Source organism: Spinacia oleracea, chromosome 3 (genome assembly GCF_020520425.1).
Source record: "Spinacia oleracea cultivar Varoflay chromosome 3, BTI_SOV_V1, whole genome shotgun sequence".
NCBI lineage: Eukaryota > Viridiplantae > Streptophyta > Magnoliopsida > Caryophyllales > Amaranthaceae > Spinacia > Spinacia oleracea.
This window is the reverse complement of record NC_079489.1, coordinates 52,937,591-52,960,946: the sequence shown is the minus strand read 5'-3', so window position 1 is coordinate 52,960,946 and position 23,356 is coordinate 52,937,591. Positions and strand designations below refer to the sequence as shown.

The 23,356-nt window shown below is 40.3% G+C and overlaps 2 long non-coding RNA genes across 2 annotated transcripts; both read left to right on the top strand.

Annotated features, from left to right (window-relative positions):
* Positions 1–2,285: 2,285 nt before the first annotated feature.
* On the top strand, positions 2,286–3,816 carry LOC130470336 (uncharacterized). The gene is made up of 2 exons (XR_008930507.1): positions 2,286–2,612; positions 3,635–3,816. It is a non-coding gene; the product is annotated as an uncharacterized lncRNA (long non-coding RNA).
* Positions 3,817–7,989: 4,173 nt separating this feature from the next.
* LOC130470335 (uncharacterized) lies at positions 7,990–9,520 on the top strand. The gene is made up of 2 exons (XR_008930506.1): positions 7,990–8,316; positions 9,339–9,520. It is a non-coding gene; the product is annotated as an uncharacterized lncRNA (long non-coding RNA).
* The last annotated feature ends 13,836 nt before the right edge of the window (positions 9,521–23,356 follow it).

Sequence of the window (23,356 nt, the reverse complement as noted above, 5' to 3'; positions counted from 1 at the left end):
GTTCATTCAAGAAAACATCATATGGAGATACGACGCTCCTCACGAGTTCATCAGTGATTAAGGAACCTGTAGGGGGTGTTTTTGTGTTTCCCGTTTCCTACAAGGGGGGTTTGGCATGCGGCGGTTCGTTTAGAGAACCGTTGAATTTTTTTTGCACCTCGAAGGAGTCGCCACCAAACTTTATTTTAGGTCCCGTTTGGGAAGACCGCAAAATGACTCTATTTTTGGATAAGGCCTTGAATCCTTGAAACGGATGGGTGAGATCCGGGCTCGGGAACGAAAATGCTTATTCGGCGAGCTTTAAAAATATTCAAGTACGTTGCCACAACATTGTTTCGAAAATAAACCCTAAGATTAGACTATGTGTGAGGGGGTCGAAAAAGCACGAGGCTAATGCATGACCTCGTCCCTCGTGGGCGTGACGTTGTCTGATCAAGTGTAATTGGATTTCCTGTGAGTTTACACCCAATCGACTAGTAATATAGGAGTCGCCATTCAGTTTTTAACGACAATGAGAAAAACGGACAAAACCCGGTTATCGTGACACAAAGGGAGTGCAATTATGTTCGACCACGACGGCCATAGGTTCCCTTGTGATCCCTGGTGTGGGGATCGCTCAACGTACACCCGCAGGGCAGAGATTGAGAGTTCGGGGGACTGTAACTACCGTGAGGAGTTATCCTTACTAGCTCAGCATAATTAATTGAAGGGACATGCGTTAACTATTAAACTATTCTGAATTGATTTTAGCAATATGCAACACATAATACTAGATCGATCGTGATTATCTTATTTAGGTTGATTTAAGGTACCTAGCATGATAATTCAATTGTCCAAGGTATTATCTTATTAGGCGTGATAGATCAATCAAATTAATTGTTTAACAATTTTATAAAAGGGTGATGAAAGCGATTAAATCATATGAGGGACATATTACAACGCACCCTTGAGAGGTGCGTTGTGGTTCTCAGAAAACTAACCACTTTGGCTTTGCTATTTCTCCTTTTATTTAACGAATCTCGGGTTTCCAAGAAATGTTCCAGTATCCAGGCTTAATTCTTTAGCTACAAGGGGCAGGATACGTTCTGTTTGACTTTTGGGTCGATTGCAACAGAACGCGGGATCAATTTCGCAGCGTGAGGCTTAGGCTTAAGGTTGGAGTCAATACTCCGATTATGATATTGTGTGTCCTTTTCACGTAGGTTTTGAGGCTGTATTTATAGGGAAGAGTTTGTGGAAAGATAGATTTTTAGAGCACGAATCCAAGAAGAATTCGGAGACAACACGGTCCCCAGGTATTGTCAGCGCCCCGGGCTGGGCGCTGAAGATTTCGGCGCCCAGAACCAGGCGTTGAAAATAGGGTCTGGGCCGAGTTCCTTGTCATATTTGGACTCTTAGAACACGGAGCTTTTGAGACTTATCCGAGTCTTTTAGTGCGTATTAACTTTATGTCGGAATGCATCTGGGCCCGTTACAAACTCTAGGTTCATTAGGATTTTAATTAATACGTGACTCTTATTTTGGAATTATATCAGGAATAAAATTCCTTTGTAAATTCTATCTCTTTTAGGATTTATGTTGTAGTGCAACACCTAATTCTGACAGATTTCTATCTTTTATGACTTGCCACTTTTAACAACTACCTGTTATGGCAGTTACTATTTTTAGCAGGTTTCTATAAATAGCAGGTTTGGCTGAAATGAAAAGGGTGATCAAGATTCGTTATTTTATAGGAGATGCGTTGCCAAGTGGAGATTTATGTTCTCATCATCGAACCTTCCCTTTCAGGAGTGGGGACAAAAGTAGGTGTCTACAGTTAGCCCCCACTTTGACTGAGTCTCGAGATGAGACGATGATCAAAGTACTAGACGGAGTGCGTCATACAAGCCATGTAATCCCCCATAATTTTATACATTTTATTAATATATTTTAACGTATTGTTAATTATATTTAAATATAATTTACGATTTTTAGAAATAAATATGTAATTAACGAATATTTATTTTATACTTTTAAATATTTCAACGGTTTATGAAATTAAAATAATTTTAGAATTTGATGTTGAAAAGAATTTGAATTACGAAAACACGATTGAAATTAGAAAACAATCTTAAGCGGTGTTGAATTCAAATACCAAACTTAATTCTAATCCTAGCCCAAATTAGCAAAGCCCAAAATAAGTTAAACCCACATCCCTTACCCATATTCCAAATTTATGTAAAACTCCCAAAACCCTTCCCTCCTTCACGTAACTCTCTCCTCCCCTTTGCTGTTCAGCCGCCACCCTGAACCCTCGCCGGCGACCACCGCCGTCCGCCCGCGCCGCCACAACACCGCAAGCCACGCCCTGTCACCGCCAGCAACCGCTCCAGCCTCAGCCGCCGGCCGCCGCCACTACAAGCCGGACCACCGCCGTCGCCGCTCACGTTCTCCGCGAGTCTCACCACCACCCAGCATCACGACGACAGCCGTCGCACTGCCGCCCAGTCAATCCGCTCCGTCGCGCTGCCCTACCCGCCGGCCAGCACCTCCCCTCTCCTCCTTTTGGCGGAGAATTCTTTGTAGGCGATTTTTGAATTCGTTAAAGTGGCCTATCGGTTTGTTTACACAAGGTACGTACATACATTGTGTGCTTGGAATGTGTGTGATTTGTTGAAACCATATTGAAATGATTTATGAACTTCGTTATGTTGAAACGATTGAGGAACTTGGTTATGTTGAAATTGTTGATGAACTAGGTTATGTTGAAAGTGCATGTTTAATATTGTTGGAGGGACATGTTAAGCATATATATTTCGTTATGAGAATTGTAGCATGTTGGTATGGATGATTGATGCGAACATGTTGGTTGGGAACATTAGATTATTATATATATTGATTCAGATCGATTGTTCATTGTTCCCTTTTAGCTTTTCACTACTTTATAAGGGCCGAGGACCTTGCTTAGTAAGTTGAAACCTTATACCCATATAGAGGGGTTGTATCAGTATTAAAGGAAAGGTTGAATTAATTGGAATAAGTCTTGTGTGGCATCTCTGTGATCACTTGTTTAATTCAAAGATAAAAGAAGTTGTGTTTACTTGTTGAATATAATATTTATGTTTGACGAGTCATAACCAAGTATTAAAAGTTAAGTCATGTAAAGTGAAACTGAGTAGCAATAGCTTTAGACTGTGCACGTCTAAAGTGACGGACAATCAGGAGTTGGGGTCATGGGTCGCCTATGGCTTTTTCTGGGGCCGGATTGATCACCGGTTCTATTTCTTATTTAAAAGTCCCTCGATATCGCAGGTCATTGGGGTTTACGGAGTCGCGCCCGTACCTCGTCTTCCTTAGTGAAGAAGAAGAAGTTTCTAGTAGACAACTCAGTCCATTGACTATTTCAATTTAAATAATGTTAATGATACAAAAGTCTAGTTCAGTCAAACATAGTCTTCAAGTCAATATATCTTGATTATCCTTGCTTATGTTTTATTTAGTACCATGTTAGGATTGTTCGTTTAATAGAATCATGTTAGGATTATTATTGATTTAGTATGTAGTACTCAGCTTTGCTGATTACGTGCTTTTGCTTGTGCATGTTGATCATGGCTATGCCTTATTGATCCTGTGATGACCCAATCTTGGTGAGCAGTCTCTAAGGATCAATAAGCATTGTCCATCTGCAGGTTTGAAGATGATGCATCATTGGGGATCGGGATTAGAGAGCTTGTAGTTAGATTTGCTTTATTAAGTGATTTGGTTTGTTAACTTAAATTTGAAATTTGTCGTACTATTCGTATTTCCTTATTTCAGTTAAATGGGTTTTGGACTAAATCTGTAATCGATTATTTATAAACCTAAAGTTAGTTTTATGTTTTCCGCTGCAAAATTCTGAATAAGCCGTTACGTTTTCACACGGGCGATAATGCCTTGATAATTCTCTACGTTTTATGTTAAAAGATTATTTTAGAAAAGAGAGAATTGTCGGGGTGTTACAAAGTGGTATCTAGAAGCTAAGGTTTTACTTTAAAAAAAAAAAATTTAGGCGCCTAACTATCTAGTTATTTAAAATAAATTTCTTAAAAATCGAGATTCTACGTATTATAGTGTTCAAAAATTGGTACTTTTTTTTGGGGGCCGATTTCATTTTACCTTGTTTGAAAGTATACGATATTCCTTATTTACGTTCGAAATCAAATTATTTTTCCAAGTTAAAGTGATACTTTGGACATTTTTATTTTTTTTATTATTTATTATTCAAACAAATAAATAAAAATAATATAAATACATTTTTTTTTAAAAAGGAGTTCAATTTTTTTTAAGTTGTTTCAAGAGTTAGAATTCGTTAATTAGGAAATATAAATCTTTTTGAATTAATAACTTTATTCTCGAATTTATTCGCTACGTTATAATTTTATTATATTTTCGTTCTTTTATTTCGTTATATAAATGATTCTAATGCTTTAGTTTATGAGAGATGGGTAGTATAAGAAGGGCATATAAGATAGAATTATATGTATATTAGTAGCTAGTCAATGATAAGAAATTGATTGTTATGTATGTGCATGTGCTAATTGTTTAAGTGTTACATTTACAAGTGCATAAAGAATTGTTTGATTCCACCAAACTTATCGATTACTGAACCTTGTTTATGTTTTGGCTGGAAAATCGTTAGTGAGACCTTGAATTGTGTATTTCAGGAATAAAATGTTTCTTTCCAAGTATACCAATATAGGATCCTTCGAGAAACTTGATATAGAAACCCCAGATATTTATGTGAAGAAAATTGTGTTTGGATGTGAATATTATGCTAAGGTTCAAGGGCAACCTATCTTAATGAGAAAGGATATCATAGCAGCCACTATCATTAATTGCTTACCTAACAAATTTCCATACCTAGAACTCAAGGAAAAGTTTAAAGACATGCATTCTGATAATGGAACTCCAAACTTGGTTAAGTATGGAACTTGGGATGGTAGATGGAAATATGATTCAGAAATTCTGACCACCATTATTGAAGCAGCAGAAAGTGGGTTTAGAGACGGTAAAATCGTAGGGAGTCATGTTGGGGATTCAGTTACAGAAGAACCTATGGGAATTAGTGTAAATAATAACCTAGAGGAAAATGATGTAGCTGTGGAGAATGAGAATGTAGGTGTTGAGGCAGAGAATCCTAACTCAGCGGCTCATGAGCCAACCATTGAGATCTCTAGTGATTCGAATGCAGAACTCGAAAGTGAACAGGAGATGGCAAGTGAGCCTAATCAAAATGAAGACATGGGTGAAGATGCAAACCCTGAGGAAGACCCCGATGAAGACCCTGAAGAAGAGTTCGATGATCTTGAGATCTAAATTTCACTCCGCAAGTTTCAGGAGCAATGGATAGGCAAGAAGCCACAAATATTTTGAAGTCATAAATAGTTAATTAGCTCTTTCATGTTTTAAAGAATAAGTAGCAAGCAAAGCTACAACTGTTTAAGGTTTAAGTTTATTGAAGTTTGAGATGTTCTTTATTATTTTCAAGGATGTAATAAACCTCTATGGAGTTAGCAATAAAAGTTAAAGTTTTCAAGGAATTGTTCTTTATTCTATTTTGAGGATTCCATAATACCCCAACCTCTAGGTAGTACGTCATGGATTAATTCTTTATTGGTTGCATACTCAGTGTGAATTGTGGATCAATTCAATTGCCACAAAAATATTAAATGATTTGAGTACATAAAGGAAGTAAGGGCCAATCTAGACCCTCATGACCAATATGATTCAAAATGTTATGCCTTATGTGTAGTGCGTAAATGTCTTTCGCGAATTATTGAGGATGATTATTTTCCAATGATTATTGCATCTTGTAGACGATCGTTGCACCTTCATAAACGATTTTCGTGCCTTCGTAAATGATGTGTATTAATGTGAACATTGTTGGTTGAGGCGATCTTTATGGTCAATTCAAGTATTAAATTGTATGGGATAATGTATAAGTGGTGTTTCAAACCTGAAATAGAGTATACTAATTGCAGGTCGCGTTCTAGAATGGCCAACAACAATGATCTAGCTGCTGCGATTCGCCTATTGGCGGAAAAGCTAACCCAGGAGAGAACTGAGCGCCCCGATTCTGCAGGGGAAATGTTTGAAAGACTTTCTAAGGTCAAGCCACCGTATTTCAAGGGACAAGCAGACCCTACCTTCCTGGAAAACTGGATTAGGGAGTTTGAGAAATTGTTTGAGGCTGTGAGTTGCCCTGAGAGTATGAGAGTAAGTCAAGCTGTCCTTTATCTGAAAGATGAGGCCGACCTTTGGTGGAAAGAAAATGGAAATAGACTAAGTGCTGTTGAGGGATTCAATTGGGATTCATTTATTGTTGCCTTGAGGGGGAAGTTTTATCCTCCTTTTATGAGAAAGCAGAAAGCGCAGGAGTTTATCAACCTTAGGATGGGGAATATGACTATTGCTGAATACTATAGCAAGTTTATAGCTTTATCGAGGTTTGCACCTGAGGTGGTAGCTACTGAGGAGCTAAAGGCTCAAAGGTTTGAGCAAGGGCTGACGGATGAAATTCAACTGGGATTAGGTGGAGAAACTTTTACTTCCTTAGACATAGTGTATGGGAGAGCTGCTCATATTTATGGTCTGCAGTCTAGAAGGGAAAAGAAAACTGTGGTAATTGGGGAAAAGAGAAAAGATTTTAATGCTGGGGGTAACCAAGAAAACTTTAAAAGGAATAGAAACGGAAATGGGAATGGAAATGGAAATTTCCAAGGAGGAAACAATCAGGGGCACCACAACAACTCGAACCCGTCTGAGAGAGTGCATCATTGCAAGATGTGCAGTAACAATCACCCTGGTAAGAACTGCAAAGGAGAATTAGTGACCTGCAACTATTGTCAAAAAAGGGGACATAGGGAGTATGAGTGCTTCACTAAACACAGAAAGGAACAAAATAGTAATGGAGGTGGAAACCAAGTGAGGTTTAACCAGTCTGGAGGTCAAAATTCAAAGCCTGGAGGGGCACAAAACAATCAAGAGAACTATAATAAGCCTGCAAACGATAACAACAACCCGAATAAGGCTCCAGGAAAGTTGTACATGATGAATCAGAATGAAAATGAACGATCTGCCGATATAGATTCTGGTACTTTTCTATTAACTCTGCGCAAGTTAAGCATTATTTAATTCGTGGCGACTTGTCCTTTTGTTTCGTCGTCTGTTGTGAAAAGTCTAAAGTTAGTAGTTTTAGTGAAATAAGAATTTTGAGAATAGAATTCGTCGAAAGAGAATTTTGGTTAGCTATTCCCTAAGGTGAGTTACGAGGGCGTAACTCGTTTTCCTTAAGGGGGTAGAATGCGATAGAAATTCGCGTTTTTTTTACTTATTTTATGATATTTTTATGAATTTTATGCTTATTTTTAGCAACCTTTACAAGTTGATGCAAAGCAAATAGATTCTCCGCAAAAGAAAAGGTGTTCATGAGTAACACAAACAGCTTTGAGTTGGCAAAATAGTGCACATAGGTGGCACAAGTACTTCTACAGTGAGAATAAGTCGAAAACTTTTGAAAAATGTGTGAATTTTCGAGTCAAGTTTCGGGACGAAACTTCTTTTAAGAGGGGTAGATTGTAATCCCCCATAATTTTATACATTTTATTAATATATTTTAACGTATTGTTAATTATATTTAAATATAATTTACGATTTTTAGAAATAAATATGTAATTAACGAATATTTATTTTATACTTTTAAATATTTCAACGGTTTATGAAATTAAAATAATTTTAGAATTTGATGTTGAAAAGAATTTGAATTACGAAAACACGATTGAAATTAGAAAACAATCTTAAGCGGTGTTGAATTCAAATACCAAACTTAATTCTAATCCTAGCCCAAATTAGCAAAGCCCAAAATAAGTTAAACCCACATCCCTTACCCATATTCCAAATTTATGTAAAACTCCCAAAACCCTTCCCTCCTTCACGTAACTCTCTCCTCCCCTTTGCTGTTCAGCCGCCACCCTGAACCCTCGCCGGCGACCACCGCCGTCCGCCCGCGCCGCCACAACACCGCAAGCCACGCCCTGTCACCGCCAGCAACCGCTCCAGCCTCAGCCGCCGGCCGCCGCCACTACAAGCCGGACCACCGCCGTCGCCGCTCACGTTCTCCGCGAGTCTCACCACCACCCAGCATCACGACGACAGCCGTCGCACTGCCGCCCAGTCAATCCGCTCCGTCGCGCTGCCCTACCCGCCGGCCAGCACCTCCCCTCTCCTCCTTTTGGCGGAGAATTCTTTGTAGGCGATTTTTGAATTCGTTAAAGTGGCCTATCGGTTTGTTTACACAAGGTACGTACATACATTGTGTGCTTGGAATGTGTGTGATTTGTTGAAACCATATTGAAATGATTTATGAACTTCGTTATGTTGAAACGATTGAGGAACTTGGTTATGTTGAAATTGTTGATGAACTAGGTTATGTTGAAAGTGCATGTTTAATATTGTTGGAGGGACATGTTAAGCATATATATTTCGTTATGAGAATTGTAGCATGTTGGTATGGATGATTGATGCGAACATGTTGGTTGGGAACATTAGATTATTATATATATTGATTCAGATCGATTGTTCATTGTTCCCTTTTAGCTTTTCACTACTTTATAAGGGCCGAGGACCTTGCTTAGTAAGTTGAAACCTTATACCCATATAGAGGGGTTGTATCAGTATTAAAGGAAAGGTTGAATTAATTGGAATAAGTCTTGTGTGGCATCTCTGTGATCACTTGTTTAATTCAAAGATAAAAGAAGTTGTGTTTACTTGTTGAATATAATATTTATGTTTGACGAGTCATAACCAAGTATTAAAAGTTAAGTCATGTAAAGTGAAACTGAGTAGCAATAGCTTTAGACTGTGCACGTCTAAAGTGACGGACAATCAGGAGTTGGGGTCATGGGTCGCCTATGGCTTTTTCTGGGGCCGGATTGATCACCGGTTCTATTTCTTATTTAAAAGTCCCTCGATATCGCAGGTCATTGGGGTTTACGGAGTCGCGCCCGTACCTCGTCTTCCTTAGTGAAGAAGAAGAAGTTTCTAGTAGACAACTCAGTCCATTGACTATTTCAATTTAAATAATGTTAATGATACAAAAGTCTAGTTCAGTCAAACATAGTCTTCAAGTCAATATATCTTGATTATCCTTGCTTATGTTTTATTTAGTACCATGTTAGGATTGTTCGTTTAATAGAATCATGTTAGGATTATTATTGATTTAGTATGTAGTACTCAGCTTTGCTGATTACGTGCTTTTGCTTGTGCATGTTGATCATGGCTATGCCTTATTGATCCTGTGATGACCCAATCTTGGTGAGCAGTCTCTAAGGATCAATAAGCATTGTCCATCTGCAGGTTTGAAGATGATGCATCATTGGGGATCGGGATTAGAGAGCTTGTAGTTAGATTTGCTTTATTAAGTGATTTGGTTTGTTAACTTAAATTTGAAATTTGTCGTACTATTCGTATTTCCTTATTTCAGTTAAATGGGTTTTGGACTAAATCTGTAATCGATTATTTATAAACCTAAAGTTAGTTTTATGTTTTCCGCTGCAAAATTCTGAATAAGCCGTTACGTTTTCACACGGGCGATAATGCCTTGATAATTCTCTACGTTTTATGTTAAAAGATTATTTTAGAAAAGAGAGAATTGTCGGGGTGTTACAAGCCATGGTGTATGTGACCTGTTCTGCGAGGGTCTCACGAGCCCCCGAGTGATAACATTTGACTTAAGGGTCATCACTTGAAGTGTTAACATATCCCTCACGTGTCATTGGAATTTGTCAATTGATAGTATAGAAAACTCCCTCACTTTGTCATTGGAAGTATCTAAAGATGTATAGAAACTCCCTCACTTTGTCATTGGAAGTATCTAAAGATGTTTTCGAAATCAAAGCTATAAAGTGCAACTGGGCCTGGCCAAGCCCAATCACGAGGTAAAACGTTTTTAAAGATTCTCATTTTCAGGGTTAGCTAAACGAGAAAACCCCCTTGTTTTTATAGGACGTAAAACGAAGGAAAATCCAGCACATCGCTCTTTTTTGGAAAAACAGAAAACCAATCCTTTAATTTTTGGAAAAAGGGAAAACCAGAAAAAGGTATCGCTGCAGCGACTAAGGACCTGCGCGGTTAGTGGCGCAGACCCCGCCGGCTGAAGATGGCGAGCCTGTCCGCTGAGGATGGACACCCCGTCCGATAGAAGTGGACGAATCTGTTTTGATGTCTTGAAAATAAGGACCTACGCGGTTTGTGACGTAGACCCCGCCGGCTGAAGATGGCGAGCCTGTCCGCTGAGGGTGGACGCCCCGTTCGATAGAAGTGGACGAATCTGTTTTGAAGTTTTTTGAAAATAAGGACCTACGCGGTTTGTGACGTAGACCCCGCCGGCTGAAGATGGTGAGCCTGTTTTTATTTTGAAGATTTTATTTTCTTTTCATTTTCGAAAACTGAGGACCTGCGCGGTTAGTGACGCAGACCCCGCCCGCTGAAGGTGGGCGAGCCTTGTCCGCTAAGGGTGGACGCCCCGCCCGCTGGAGGTGAGCGAAACTGAATTCGTCTTTTCGATTTGGGACTCGCGGGGTAAGTGTCGCGATCTTGCCCGATTGAGGTGGGCATGTCCCTATTTCATTTGTTCTTGGGATTTCTTTTGAGAATTTCTTTTTATTCATTCTTGTAAGAACGAATTCTTTCAAGGGATGCTCGGATTTAGTTGCAACCTGAATGTGGGTTGACAACGTGCTTAGACGGACCATTGTCTTGTGGTCATCATCTTTCCATGGTTTTGAGCTAGTCTGTACGGCTCAATTTTGCCACTACCTGGGTCCTTTATTAGGGGACTATGTATAAGTATCAACGTCGACCTTTGTCTTGAGGTCGTAATCCGGTTTTATCTTTTCAGATTATCCAAACACGGGACTTCGTACAGCGTAGTTTGGGAATATTGTTTGAACTTTGCATACTCTCTTTTGAAATATATATTTTCTTTCGAGCCCCCAAGCATTCGTGCTTAACGGCCATTTCTTGTCAAAGAGGTTCCTTGGGGATACGCATTTTGTGATGTCCTTGATTGTGTTTGGGATCGTGCTCGTCAGTGCGAGCGATCTTTGTAGTGGTGTGCTACTCTTAACAAAGCCGTGAGGTTCGACTTTCAGTAAAGAAATCGGCAATTTTCGAGTCGAATGGATACGGCAAGGTCCTATAGAAGTCAGAGCTATTTTTGGGCCTGGGCTCATTTTCGGCGCCCAAGCCCGGGCGTCAGAAATAATTCACGCCCAGGTGGGGCGTTGAAAATGTTGTTTGGGCTGGTCTTTTGATGACACAGTTGGCCTCTTGTTCGCTCGTTTATTTTTTTTTTTTCTTCTACAGATTCTATTTTTGGAACGAGCCGTTCATTTGAGATCATTGTTGATTGGTGAATAACAATTATTTCTCGAGAAACCGTAGCCTAATAGTGGGCCAACGGTGTTTATTATTTCCTTACTCGTTCGCCATTTCTTGGCTTAGAACAATTGTGGGATTCATTTTCAACGCCCAAAGTCAGGCGTGGGATTACAATAACGCCTAGCTCTTTGGCGTTGGAGTTGATTATTGGGCAGATCTGCCCGTTCGCTTATTTCACTTTGAAATTCTACGTATTCTCTTCTCTTTTGTTTTTCTTTATTTTTGGAACGTAGAATTTTATTGGAGATCACAATGAGTTGAGTGATCGTGATGATTTCTCGAAAAGCCGTAGCCGATTGGAGGACTACGGTGTTTGTCGCTTTGGGGCGATTATTTTAAGTAACTGTTGCTCTTAAGGCGTACAGTTATTGCAATAGTTGGGCGAGTCTATATGGCCCGAGGAACATACCTTGAGGCGTAAGACTTTGATCGCTCTTGTTGTTATTTTGAACGTATATATTTTTTCCTTTTGAAAGCGTTCGTGAATGTTCGATTCTTAGAACGATGATATGTATGTGCGAACGAGCGTTCATAGAATGGCCATTGCGTGCGGCCCATTAATCAGTTCGCTTGAATCATTTTTTTGAGCAATGACTGATTTTGAATAGTTTGCTTAGAAGATTGATAGGGGCCAGGCCCATTCATGAAGTCGTTTTTATTTTATTTTGCTACGGTCGTTTTGTAGCTTGGAGCCCCCAAGTATGCATGTTGGGATGCTTCCTTTTGGCGTACGATTTTTGTAGGTTCTTTCGAGAAAGATGCCTTGGGTTCCGCTCGTGTAGGTGCGAGCTATCCCTTCCGTGGTAGGTAATATTTTGCTACCTATAATCCTTAATGTAGAAGTCGTGTGGCTTGAATTTTGAATTTGGGCGATAAGTAGTCTTTGCCTCATGCTCTTGGTCATGCCCGCATTACTCTTTTTTTTTTAGACTTGTACCGTGGGATAGTTGAACTTATGTTCCGACGTAGGCTTGTGTGGCCTAACAGCGTGTCTTAGAACATTCCTCCAGGTGTTGGGATATCATTATTATTTTTTGCATTGGAGTACTTCATCACGCCTCGTTCAGGTGCTCGACACAAGTGCAGCACCTTCTGCGTGGGTGTGCACGGCTTATTACTTCGTTCGATGCGAGGATTCATAGATGTTTCTTTCTTGTTTTTATATCTGGGCAAAATTTGGCAAGCAGAGAGATTCAACGTCCAGGCTGGGGCGTTAAAGATATCGGCGCCCAGCTCGGGGCGTTGAAAATGATTTCTGGGCAGAATTTGACCGTTTTTATCCTTGATTTTTCTTTCGCTTTTGCTTTGGAACGACGTAGACTGTGTAACGGGCGTTTATAGGGCGAGCGTTATGTGCAGCAGTTTGATCGGAGTTTGGGTGACTCGCGATTTTCAGTTACCCTTGTTAGTGGGGTGACTTTACATATTCTAAGTAGCGCTTAGAATTTGGGAGGGGTTGTAGCCATTCTAAGGTTCGTTTTACACGATCAAACCTTAGGATTGTGCCCCTATGACGTGTGTATAGCATTAGCGTCGAGAATTTACGATAAAATCGTCATTTCGAGCATTTTTAGAGTGTTTTTCTCAAGCCCCCAATTGTAGCTACGGGATTGGCTTGGTGCTATAATGCTTGGCATACGTTTTTTATGCATTCATGGTGACATGGATCATGAATAGTTTGAACCAGACTCATTTAGTGCGAGGTACGTTCGAGTAGTGATTTGCTACTTCTCTTGTAAATGTTGTGTTGTGCGACTTTGCCATGGTCAAGGTAGTCACATGTTGAAGTGTGCCTTGACCAAAAGCTAGGTGCCTTTCTTTACCCATAATCATATTTAGAAATCCTTTTGACTCACTTGCAACATCGAGATAAACGCATACTTAGCTTAAACCAACGACACTTTATTATGTTCGAAGAAGTCTTTGAAAATTATTTGAAATCCGAGTCCTACTGTGTACAATCCGAGGTGTCCTAAGTAAGTTGACTTATAAAAGGGTTCGTACAGGATTACATGAGTGAATTAACATACTATTACGATTTTCGGAATGCTGTCTAAGGATTTACTGGAAGCCAGGGTGCAGGCGTCAAGATATTACTTGTGCCCGTGTGGCACATGCTTTAGGCTTTTAGGGCCATCTTTTCCAGAATTGTGGGAATATAAACCGCTTTCAAATTGACTTAGATTTACTTGGTGTATGTCTGCAAAAAAGATCAAGGTATACTTAGTTCTTTCCCTAGCTCTTTCATTTCAATTTTTAGCCCCTAGTTGCTATTATGTCTTCTCATTAATGATGCTTTCAGATTTCGATTTTAGATTCCCGTGTCATATGTCTGAGTAGGGTGAGCCTTGGTTAAGTGCCAAGTCCTATTGACAATGTCTGATTTTTTCAAAGGGGATTTGCAAGCATTTGAATTACCATGAACGGGTGCCCTGAGTTCGAAGGAGCGATGGGGCGATGCCGTAGAACAATCCTCTTTATTGCAAGCTTACTGCCTTTACTACTTGTTGGCGATTATGACTGTGTCTAGTGGTGAAAGAAGGTCTTTAAGTGAGTTACTTTGCTTTAGGGAGGGTCAAGTCGAGTACCTTAGAGGTCATGGACGCTCGCGCTAGCCCCCATTCAATTGAGGCAAAGCGATCTTTTGAGTATTGGCTAAGTGCCTAGGAGTGTGAGTGCTCCTTCTGGGAAAGGTACGTGCCCTTATTATTTTTCGATGTGTGCTCATTTTGGCATCTTGATGACTTGGATTCTTCCTTTGACTTAAATTTTCTTTCGACTTGGATTGCAAGTAATTAAATTTCAATAAGGGACTCTATTGTTTATTCTTGTTATTCTATAGGCTTTAACATTTTTGCAAATTGGTTGGACCGAATCATGGATTGCCTACGTATCCGCCTTAAATAGATTTAATTTGGAATCAGGTCTTGCGTAGTTCTTAGCCAGAAAATGGTTTCTTAGAATGCCGATTTTAAACAAGTACGTTCGAGTGGAACCGCAATGTTTGAAATAAGTGTACGAAAATTTTGGAGCGCGCGTATTTTGTGTATTTTATACGATCTTCTACCCCCCAAGTGTTCGTTATTCTTCCGCATGTATAGAGGAAAATATACGAACACTTTTAGGAATCGGGAGTTAAAAAGTGATAAGCAAGAACGACGCCCAGGGCTGGGCGTTGTTATTTTTGGCGCCCAGGCTTGGGCGTTGAAAACGTGTTCTGGGCTGCCTTTTTGCGCTGCTCCTTTTCGTTTTGTGCCAAATATTTGCGAATCTTTTTTGTGCGCTAAATGCTTCTTTTTTGTTTTTTTGGACGAACTTTAAAGGCGCTTTGCAAAGTTTCTTTGTTATTATATTTTTTTTTTAGGTTAAGCGTAGAATGTACTTTTCATTTGTCTTTTTTTTTTATTCGTGACTCAAGGCGGCTTGAAAGATGGGTTGAATGAGATAGGATAATTTGTATAGGTATTAGTCAAGCATGAGGATTGGAAAGGGTAGACATCGTAGAACTTTATGTAGTTTTTATGGCATGATTTGGATTGGTTGACTCAATTCTTTTCCTTCGTTTACTTGGGTAAATTTCGCACTTTGGGAGGTACGGGCTAACTCAATTCTTTCCCATCGTTTACTTGGGTAAATTTCGCACTTTGGGAGGTACGGGTTAAGTATTTCATGGCTCGCTCTTTTCGCTCTCCCTTTTCTCTTTCTCTTTTTTTCTTTTTGCTTGGGAGGTACGGGCTAAGTATTTCATGGCTCGCTCCTTTCGCTCTCCCTTTTCTCTTTCTCTTTTTTCTTTTTGCTTGGGAGGTACACGCTAAGTATTTCATGGCTCGCTCCTTTCGATCTCCCTTTTCTCTTTCTCTTTTTTATTTTTGCTTGGGATTCCCCCCCTTTTTATTTGGGCAAAAAGGTAGATGGTTGTGGTCTTTGAGTCACGAGGCGAGACTGAGTGAGCCTCGTTTGGTAGGCCTATAGTGGACCTTTAATTTTAGTAGGCCTAGGGTGGACCTTTAAATTGTCTTACTTTGCAAGCGTATTTAGTCGTTTCTTAAAATGTGCAAATAGCGTAGATTCAAAATATTGTTTTTACTTTATTGAAATTTAACGAAAGAATTACCTCGAAAATAATTTTTTTCTTCTTTTCAGATTCCAGTTTCCGGGATTTAATTGGAGGTTGTGATTTAGACTCGAACTTTCATTAATTTTTCTGATTATAACCCGTGTATGAATACAAGGAGGTGGCCTAGACTCAAATAATGACGTGGCGTAAGCCTATAATACTTGACCAAGCGATTTTCAGACTTAGGCTAATTGGACCATAACTTTCGTTGGTTGACACTTTAGATTTTAACCCTTGGGTGTTCATTTGTCATGTGCCATTTTGTTTAATGTTGGCAAAGTAGTTAGTTGGGGAGATCGAATTTTCATTTTTGCAAGACTAGAATCATTAGTGCGGCTTCCCTCTTAGTGTGTATTGCTTTACTCCAATGGTAGCCTCGTGGCATGCCGATTTGGGTATTTTCATGGTTCTTCATGTTGCATTCATGGAAAATCTTTTAGTCCGTACTTAGGAGTACTTCAAGGAGCGAGTGGCTCGAGAGGACTATGATAGTCGTGACCCAATGTGATCATAAGGCTTGAGGCCATTAATTTTTTTCTTGCCAATGGTATTGACACCTTAGGCTCACTTTGGGGGTTGCGCGACTATGGAGGAATGATTTTCAGAATGTGATTGTTTCCATTTTGCAAACACTTGAATTACATAATATATTCTTTTTGTTAGTGAGAGAGAGTATTGAGGCCGTAGATTCTTAGCAAGAGATGACAATTACATAGAGGTGCTTATTGATTTCTTTTAAATGTTAGGAAGGGAGACTCAATATGGTTTAACCTTTTAACTTGCAGAACGGCACCAAGCATTAGGACCGATTCTATGTATAAGACAACTAAGACTTAGGATTTAGATTGTACTTTGGCATAGCCTAGTCTAGACTCGGATTTATTTATTTTTTATTCGAACATTATTTTTCCTTGAAAACTTTATTTGGACATCATTTTTTTGAATACTTTGCCCATGTGACATTCAAGGTTATTTAATCAGCGTGCTCGATTTAGTGCCGAACATTGTCGTCATAGGAGGCCTAATGACGACACGAGGAGTTGTTTATTTTTATAAGTCGTTTTTAGAATCGAGTGCCTTTTTTCATGCGTCCTCGTAGCAAATTTGTCATGAATTTTTTTTATTATATTGCTACGTATATTTTATGCGCGGGTACCGAGGCTGCTGTGCCTGACCGAAAGGCCAGGCAGCAATTTCAGCGCCCAGCAAGGGGCGTGAAAATGATTGGCGCCCAGCCAAGGGCGTTGAAACTGCGTCCCTGACTGGTACTCGTATTCTGTTCGCGTATCCTTTTTTCGTACATACGACTTAATTTTGCGTGCCTGCCTAATAACGTCCTTTACGCGTTGTGCAGCGTTTGTGGGATCCGTTACAGGCCGTCCTGAGCGTCGCTTATTTTTGTGGCGATCGTCCGGGGTTGCGGAACACGTATTTTGGTATAACTCTTTGGCCAATTGGTGTTTATGAATGTTTGGCCAATTTTTAAGGTCGTTGGTTTTCTAGTATTATTTGTCACACAAAATCATATAATTCGCTACACATAACTAACATTACAACATGAATCAAAATACTATGTCACGTAGTTTATGATAGGCTTCTATGGGTAATATTTGCGCCGGCTTGGTACCGCTTCTATCGTCGATCCAACACATGCCCCGGTCGAGGTAGTGCATTCACGAGCGAATTTCGTCCCAAGAGGCCAACCACGATGTAAGCCAAGGGGGCATGCATCGATGAGAGGGACCTAGTGGGCGAGCGATTGGGTTTGGGATAGGTGTGCTACTAGCGACAAGTGTCGAGTGGACAACATTCGAAGCATATGCACCCCCCGAGTGGCGATGGGTATCCTTATTCCCAACTCCCGAGATGAAACATGCCAAGGGAGACAAGATTCGTTATGCGGTTCTGTGCGTTCACATTAATATTTTAATTTTCAGGTCGTCCCAACTTGATAGGGAAATAAACGCGGGGTAGGATCGTTTCACCCTTCGGCTATTTTGATTACCTACGAGCACGAGTATTTCCTTCACTTCCCCAGTGGAGTCGCCACTGTGAGGGGGTCGAAAAAGCACGAGGCGAATGCGTGACCTCATCCCTCGTGGGTGTGACGTTGTCTGATCAAGTTTAATTGGATTTCCTGTGAGTTTACACCCAATCGACTAGTAATATAGGAGTCGCCATTCAGTTTTTAACGACAATGAGAAAAACTGACAAAACACGGTTATCGTGACATAAAGGGAGTGCAATTATGTTCGACCACGACGGCCATAGGTTCCCTTGTGATCCCTGGTGTGGGGATCGCTCAACGTACACCCGCAGGGCAGAGATTGAGAGTTCGGGGGACTGTAACTACCGAGAGGAGTGCTCATCGATAACTCCAGAGGCAGGTTATCCTTACTAGCTCAACATAATTAATTGAAGGGACATGCGTTAACTATTAAACTATTCTGAATTGATTTTAGCAATATGCAACACATAATACTAGATTGATCGTGATTATCTTATTTAGGTTTATTTAAGGTACCTAGCATGATAATTCAATTGTCCAAGGTATTATCTTATTAGGCGTGATAGATCAATCAAATTAATTGTTTAACAATTTTATAAAAGGGTGATGAAAGCAATTAAATCATATGAGGGACATATTACAACGCACCCTTGAGAGGTGCGTTGTGGTTCTCATAAAACTAACCACTTTGGCTTTGCTATTTCTCCTTTTATTTAACGAATCTCGGGTTTCCAAGCAATGTTCCAGTATCCAGGCTTAATTCTTTAGCTACAAGGGGCAGGATACGTTCTGTTCGACTTTTGGGTCGATTGCAACAGAACGCGGGATCAATTTCGCAGCGTGAGGCTTAGGCTTAAGGTTGGAGTCAATACTCAGATTATGGAATTGTGTGTCCTTTTCACGTCGGTTGTATTTATAGGGAAGAGTTTGTGGAAAGATAGATTTTTAGAGCACGAATCCAAGAAGAATTCGGAGATAACACGGTCCCCAGGTATTTTCAGCGCCTAGGGCTGGGCGCCGAAGATTTCGGCGCCCAGAACCAGGCGTTGAAAATAGGGTCTGGGCCGAGTTCCTTGTCAGATTTGGACTCTTAGAACACGGAGCTTTTGAGACTTATCCGAGTCTTTTAGTGCATATTAACTTTATGACGTAATGCGTCTGGGCCCGTTACAAACTCTAGGTTCGTTAGGATTTTAATTAATACGTGACTCTTATTTTCGAATTATATCAGGAATAAAATTTCTTTGTAAATTCTATCTCTTTTAGGATTTATGTTGGAGTGCAACACCTAATTCTGACAGATTTCTATCTTTTATGACTTGCCACTTTTAACAACTACCTGTTATGGCAGTTACTATTTTTAGCAGGTTTCTATAAATAGTAGGTTTGGCTGAAATGAAAAGGGTGATCGAGATTCGTTATTTTATAGGAGATGTGTAGCCAAGTGGAGATTTATGTTCTCATCATCGAACCTTCCCTTTCGGGAATGGGGACAAAAGTAGGTGTCTACACTATGTGGGTTCGAAATTTAGAGAAAAATAGAATTTCTAATTGTACGGTGGTCACTTAGCTTTAAAGATTGATTTAAGGAACCTAAGGCCGGTTTGTCCAAAAAATATCTTCGTCAAGCGTGATGTAACCTTTGTATTTTGTTGTATTTAGCATGTTGGTGATGAAAGCGATAAAGCACATAAAGCAACATCACAATACTAAATAAAGTGCGGAATTAGTAAATACAAGACCCCCTAGAAAAGGACTAGGGAGTAGGTCCACATTGCCTAGAAATGGACTAGGCAAATAAAGGTGCGGAATTGAAAGTGCGGAATTGACATTGCGGAATTGAAAGTGCATAATTGAAATGGTGGAATTGAAAGTGCGGTATTGAAATTGCGATATTGAAATGGCATAATTGAAAGTGCGATATTGAAATTGCGATATTGAAATTGAATGATTGAAACTTGTACTTGGGCACATGAGATTCGAACGCCAAGCGACTCCTTAAAAATAAGTGCGCCCGACACGAATTCAAAGCCAAAAATCTCAACTTGGGAGAGGTTGCTCAACCCAAATGTCCTAGATTTTGCATATTGAACTTGAAATTGAAAGTTTGAATGTTGAAAGGTTTGAACTTGAAAAGATTGAAACTTGAACTTGAAATGATTAAAATTTGAAAATTTGAACTTGTATATTGAAATTTGAAGACTTGAACTTGTATATTGAAAAATGGGGTTTTGAATCTCAAAAGATTAAACCTTTAAATGCTAAAAGGTGTCATCTTTTATTACTCCATACTTGAGGGTGATTCTAGTCTAAGAAGTAATTGCCAACAACTTAGACATCCTTGAATCTTTGAAAAATTTGTGTTTTGTATTTTGAAAAAGCTTGTATTTTTGGAAAACATGTGTGATTGTTGCAAGTGGTGTTTTTTAGTGGTTAAAAACACCAACTTGCTAATAATTTTGAAATCAAAGCAACATAGTTGATTAGAATGGGATTCGGATTTACCTAGTTAGGTTTAGGCAAGAGCTCCCAATTGCTTTTTGAATTTAGGAATTTTTGTATGTGTTTTTGAGTTTGTATTGTGAGGAGTAATTTCGAAATTACGACGTTGTATGTGTTGTCCTCCCCCTTTTTTTCGATGGAAATGAGGGGTATTTATAGGAGGGAATGGTGCAAAACGCCAGCGCACGCCAGCGCTGGGAGCCAGGCCAGCGCACTGCGCTGATTACGTGGCCTGAATGCCGCCAAAGCAAGGACGCGGGCTCCGTCCTTGTTTTGGCTCGTAGTGCTGTACCTGTTGTACGAATTGTACTAGGTTTGGCGTTTTGTATTTTCTTGGAGGTTAAGGCATCGTTTATCGTCTAAAAACAAGCCTTTCTCGGGTTTTGAATTCCGGTTTCACGGGACGGGGCCCGGCATGCTCGGTTTTGTGGGTCGGCTCCCGAATTTGACTTGCCTTATATGATTTTGAGTGGAAAAGGCCTAGTAAGACCAATGGGATGGTCCACTAATTGAGATTGAACTTGGATTTTGAAATTGGATTTTGGAAGTTGTATTTTGTATCGAGTTCCGGGAGGGGAACGGTCTCGGGGATTGGATTTTGGACCTTGGATTTGGAAGCATTCTTAGCAATTGAGATTTCCGCCTGGAGTTACTCCAATCACCTAGCAAGGATAATGGTATCGTCATCATCCCAAAGGGGAGACACAAATTAGGTGTCTACAGAACCCACTTCCAAGGCGAGTGTGAAGATCTATTCACCGAGTACAAAATTCAACATCACCGTTTTTCGCCTTATCGCCCACAGACTAATGGGGCAGTCGAAGCGGACAAAAAAAATGTCAAGGCCATCATCATGAAGATGACAACCAATTACAAAGACTGGCCCCAGAAACTACACTTTGCATTATGGGGGTATCGAACTTCAATTCGCACTTTAACTGGCGCAACTCCATTTTCATTGGTCTATGGAATGGAAGCGGTACATTGAGATGGAACTGCCTTCTTTAAGGATAGTCCTCGAAAGCAAAATCCCAGAAGTTGCATGGGTATAATCAAGATACGATGACTAGTCATGCTCGATGAGCGCCGACTTCAAGCCGCTCACCATGTGCCAGTCTATCAGCGTCGAGTGGACAAACATTTCCACAAAAGGGTCAGAATCTGAAATATAAAAGAAGGTGAGCTTGTCCAGAAAGCCCTTCGCAAGAGTGTCATGGATCCAAGGGAAAAATTCAGACCCAACTGGGGCGGGCCGTACATTGTCAAGAAAATCCTTTCCGGGGGAGCAACTGAATTAACAGATGTGGATGGGGCTGAGTTCTGTTCTTTGACGAACCTGGATCAACTCAAGAAGTTTTATGTCTAAATTCAAATTCAAGTTCAAAATTCAAAAAGTTCTGTAAGTTAGAACTACGTTCGGCCTGATTCCTTAACGGCACACGTAGGCAACCTCATTCCGAGGCCCGGCCACCTTAGTATTCAAAAAAATCAAAGTTTCCTATACTAAGGGCATCCTAAAAACCAAATCAAATTCAAAGTTCAAACGTTGTTGTTGTTCTTATTCCAAATGTGCAAATCAAATAAAAAGCATGTTCAAGCGGAATTTGGCACAATTTTCAAATAACTGTTACGTTGTTTTGGCTCTAAAGCCTCAATCCGAGCTAATTCGATTACAAGGTTGGGATCAAGTGAAGCAAAGTTATTCAAACCCTTTTCACTTCCACTAAAAAAAAATTCTAAACACATTTCTAAACACACTCTAAAACACATTTCCTACAAATACAATTCCAAACATTTCAATCCTACAAAGATCTGGGGTTGGGCGACTATGCTCTTGAGTCCTAGCACCTCGAGTACTATCCTCTTGCCCTTCTCGCAATCGTTCATCCATCTTCCCCTTGACAAAGAGGCGGGAGAAGGAACTAGCAAATCATCCGAGGCGGGATGATGATGAGCCTCCTCTGGACCCGGAGCGGACAAGCACCGAATGGGCCACGCTCTCATCTCCCTCCTCATAAGAAATTGATGCAGGATGTCTAGCTGTAGAACCTATGACTCCCACAGACTCGGAGAAAGAAATGTTCCTCTAGATTTGACCTTTCATCCAAACAACGTACCCCGCAGACAGAGTAACAGGCTCAGGTAGGAATTGAATGCTCAAGAATGGTTTGGAAACCCAATACCTCCTCCACCGTGTAAGACGGTCAATGTTCAGTACAACGGGCTTCAGATTCCCCATAGCACAATCACGGATCTTTTGCCTCAAGCCATATTGTCTCATCACTCGAGCAGGAGAGTAGAAGACTAGTGTAGAAAGGATAGGCACCCTCAAAACAGTAGAACCACTCATCCAAAGAAAGCCGACCATACAGCATGGGTCGCACAGTGAACCCCTTTCTACTATAACTTGCCATGTTCTCTGGTGGTGCCACCAACATGAGTCTCTCCATAAGCCAGACCTTGGGGAAAATACAAGAAAATAATTCAATATTCAATGTTCTAAATACAAATACGGAGTACAAATTTCAATATACAAGAAACTCCAGATTCTTACTTAGAGTAGCGTCGGGCTTCCCGAAGGCATGGAAGAGGGGTCTGACTTCAACATATCAAGACTTATCACTGTCTCACCAATCACGAGCGACATTGGGTCCCTACCACAAGCAAACTTCTCTACGATCTCTATTATGGAGGCATCACCATTGCCAAACCCATGCTTCGAAAAGAGGAAGCTAGCAAAGATATAAAAACTCAAAGCCCTCAAGCGGTAGACCTTGGGGATGTCCACTCCAGCAAAATGAGTAATAAAGGGATAAATCCACCCCTCGCCCATATACAACAGCACTCGAGAGTGGGGTATTAAGACCCAAGTACCTCTCAAAAGTCGAAAAGAAGTGTTCCTCAATCCTAGGCAAGCATGGCTCTATCATAAGCGGCCAACCCAATATAGCACTAAACTCTTCAGGGAGGGGACATACCTCGTTGTTACCAAAGCGGAAAACATGGTGCATCGGATTCCAAGCCTCCAAAGCAGCATGGAAAAAATTCAAATCATATTTCACGAACCGGAGAGAGACAAGCACTCCAAGATGCATGGCATCTAGCTCTCTTTTCTCCAGTTTGCCTAGTGAACCAAGCCACGAGTTCAAGGCATTTTCAAAAGACAACCATTTGCTATCTTTTTTGAAGAGAAGTAAAGGGAGAAACAGAAGAGGGAAGGAGAACTGCAAAGAAAATGATTCAAAAGCCCTCTATTTATACAAGAGCCAACA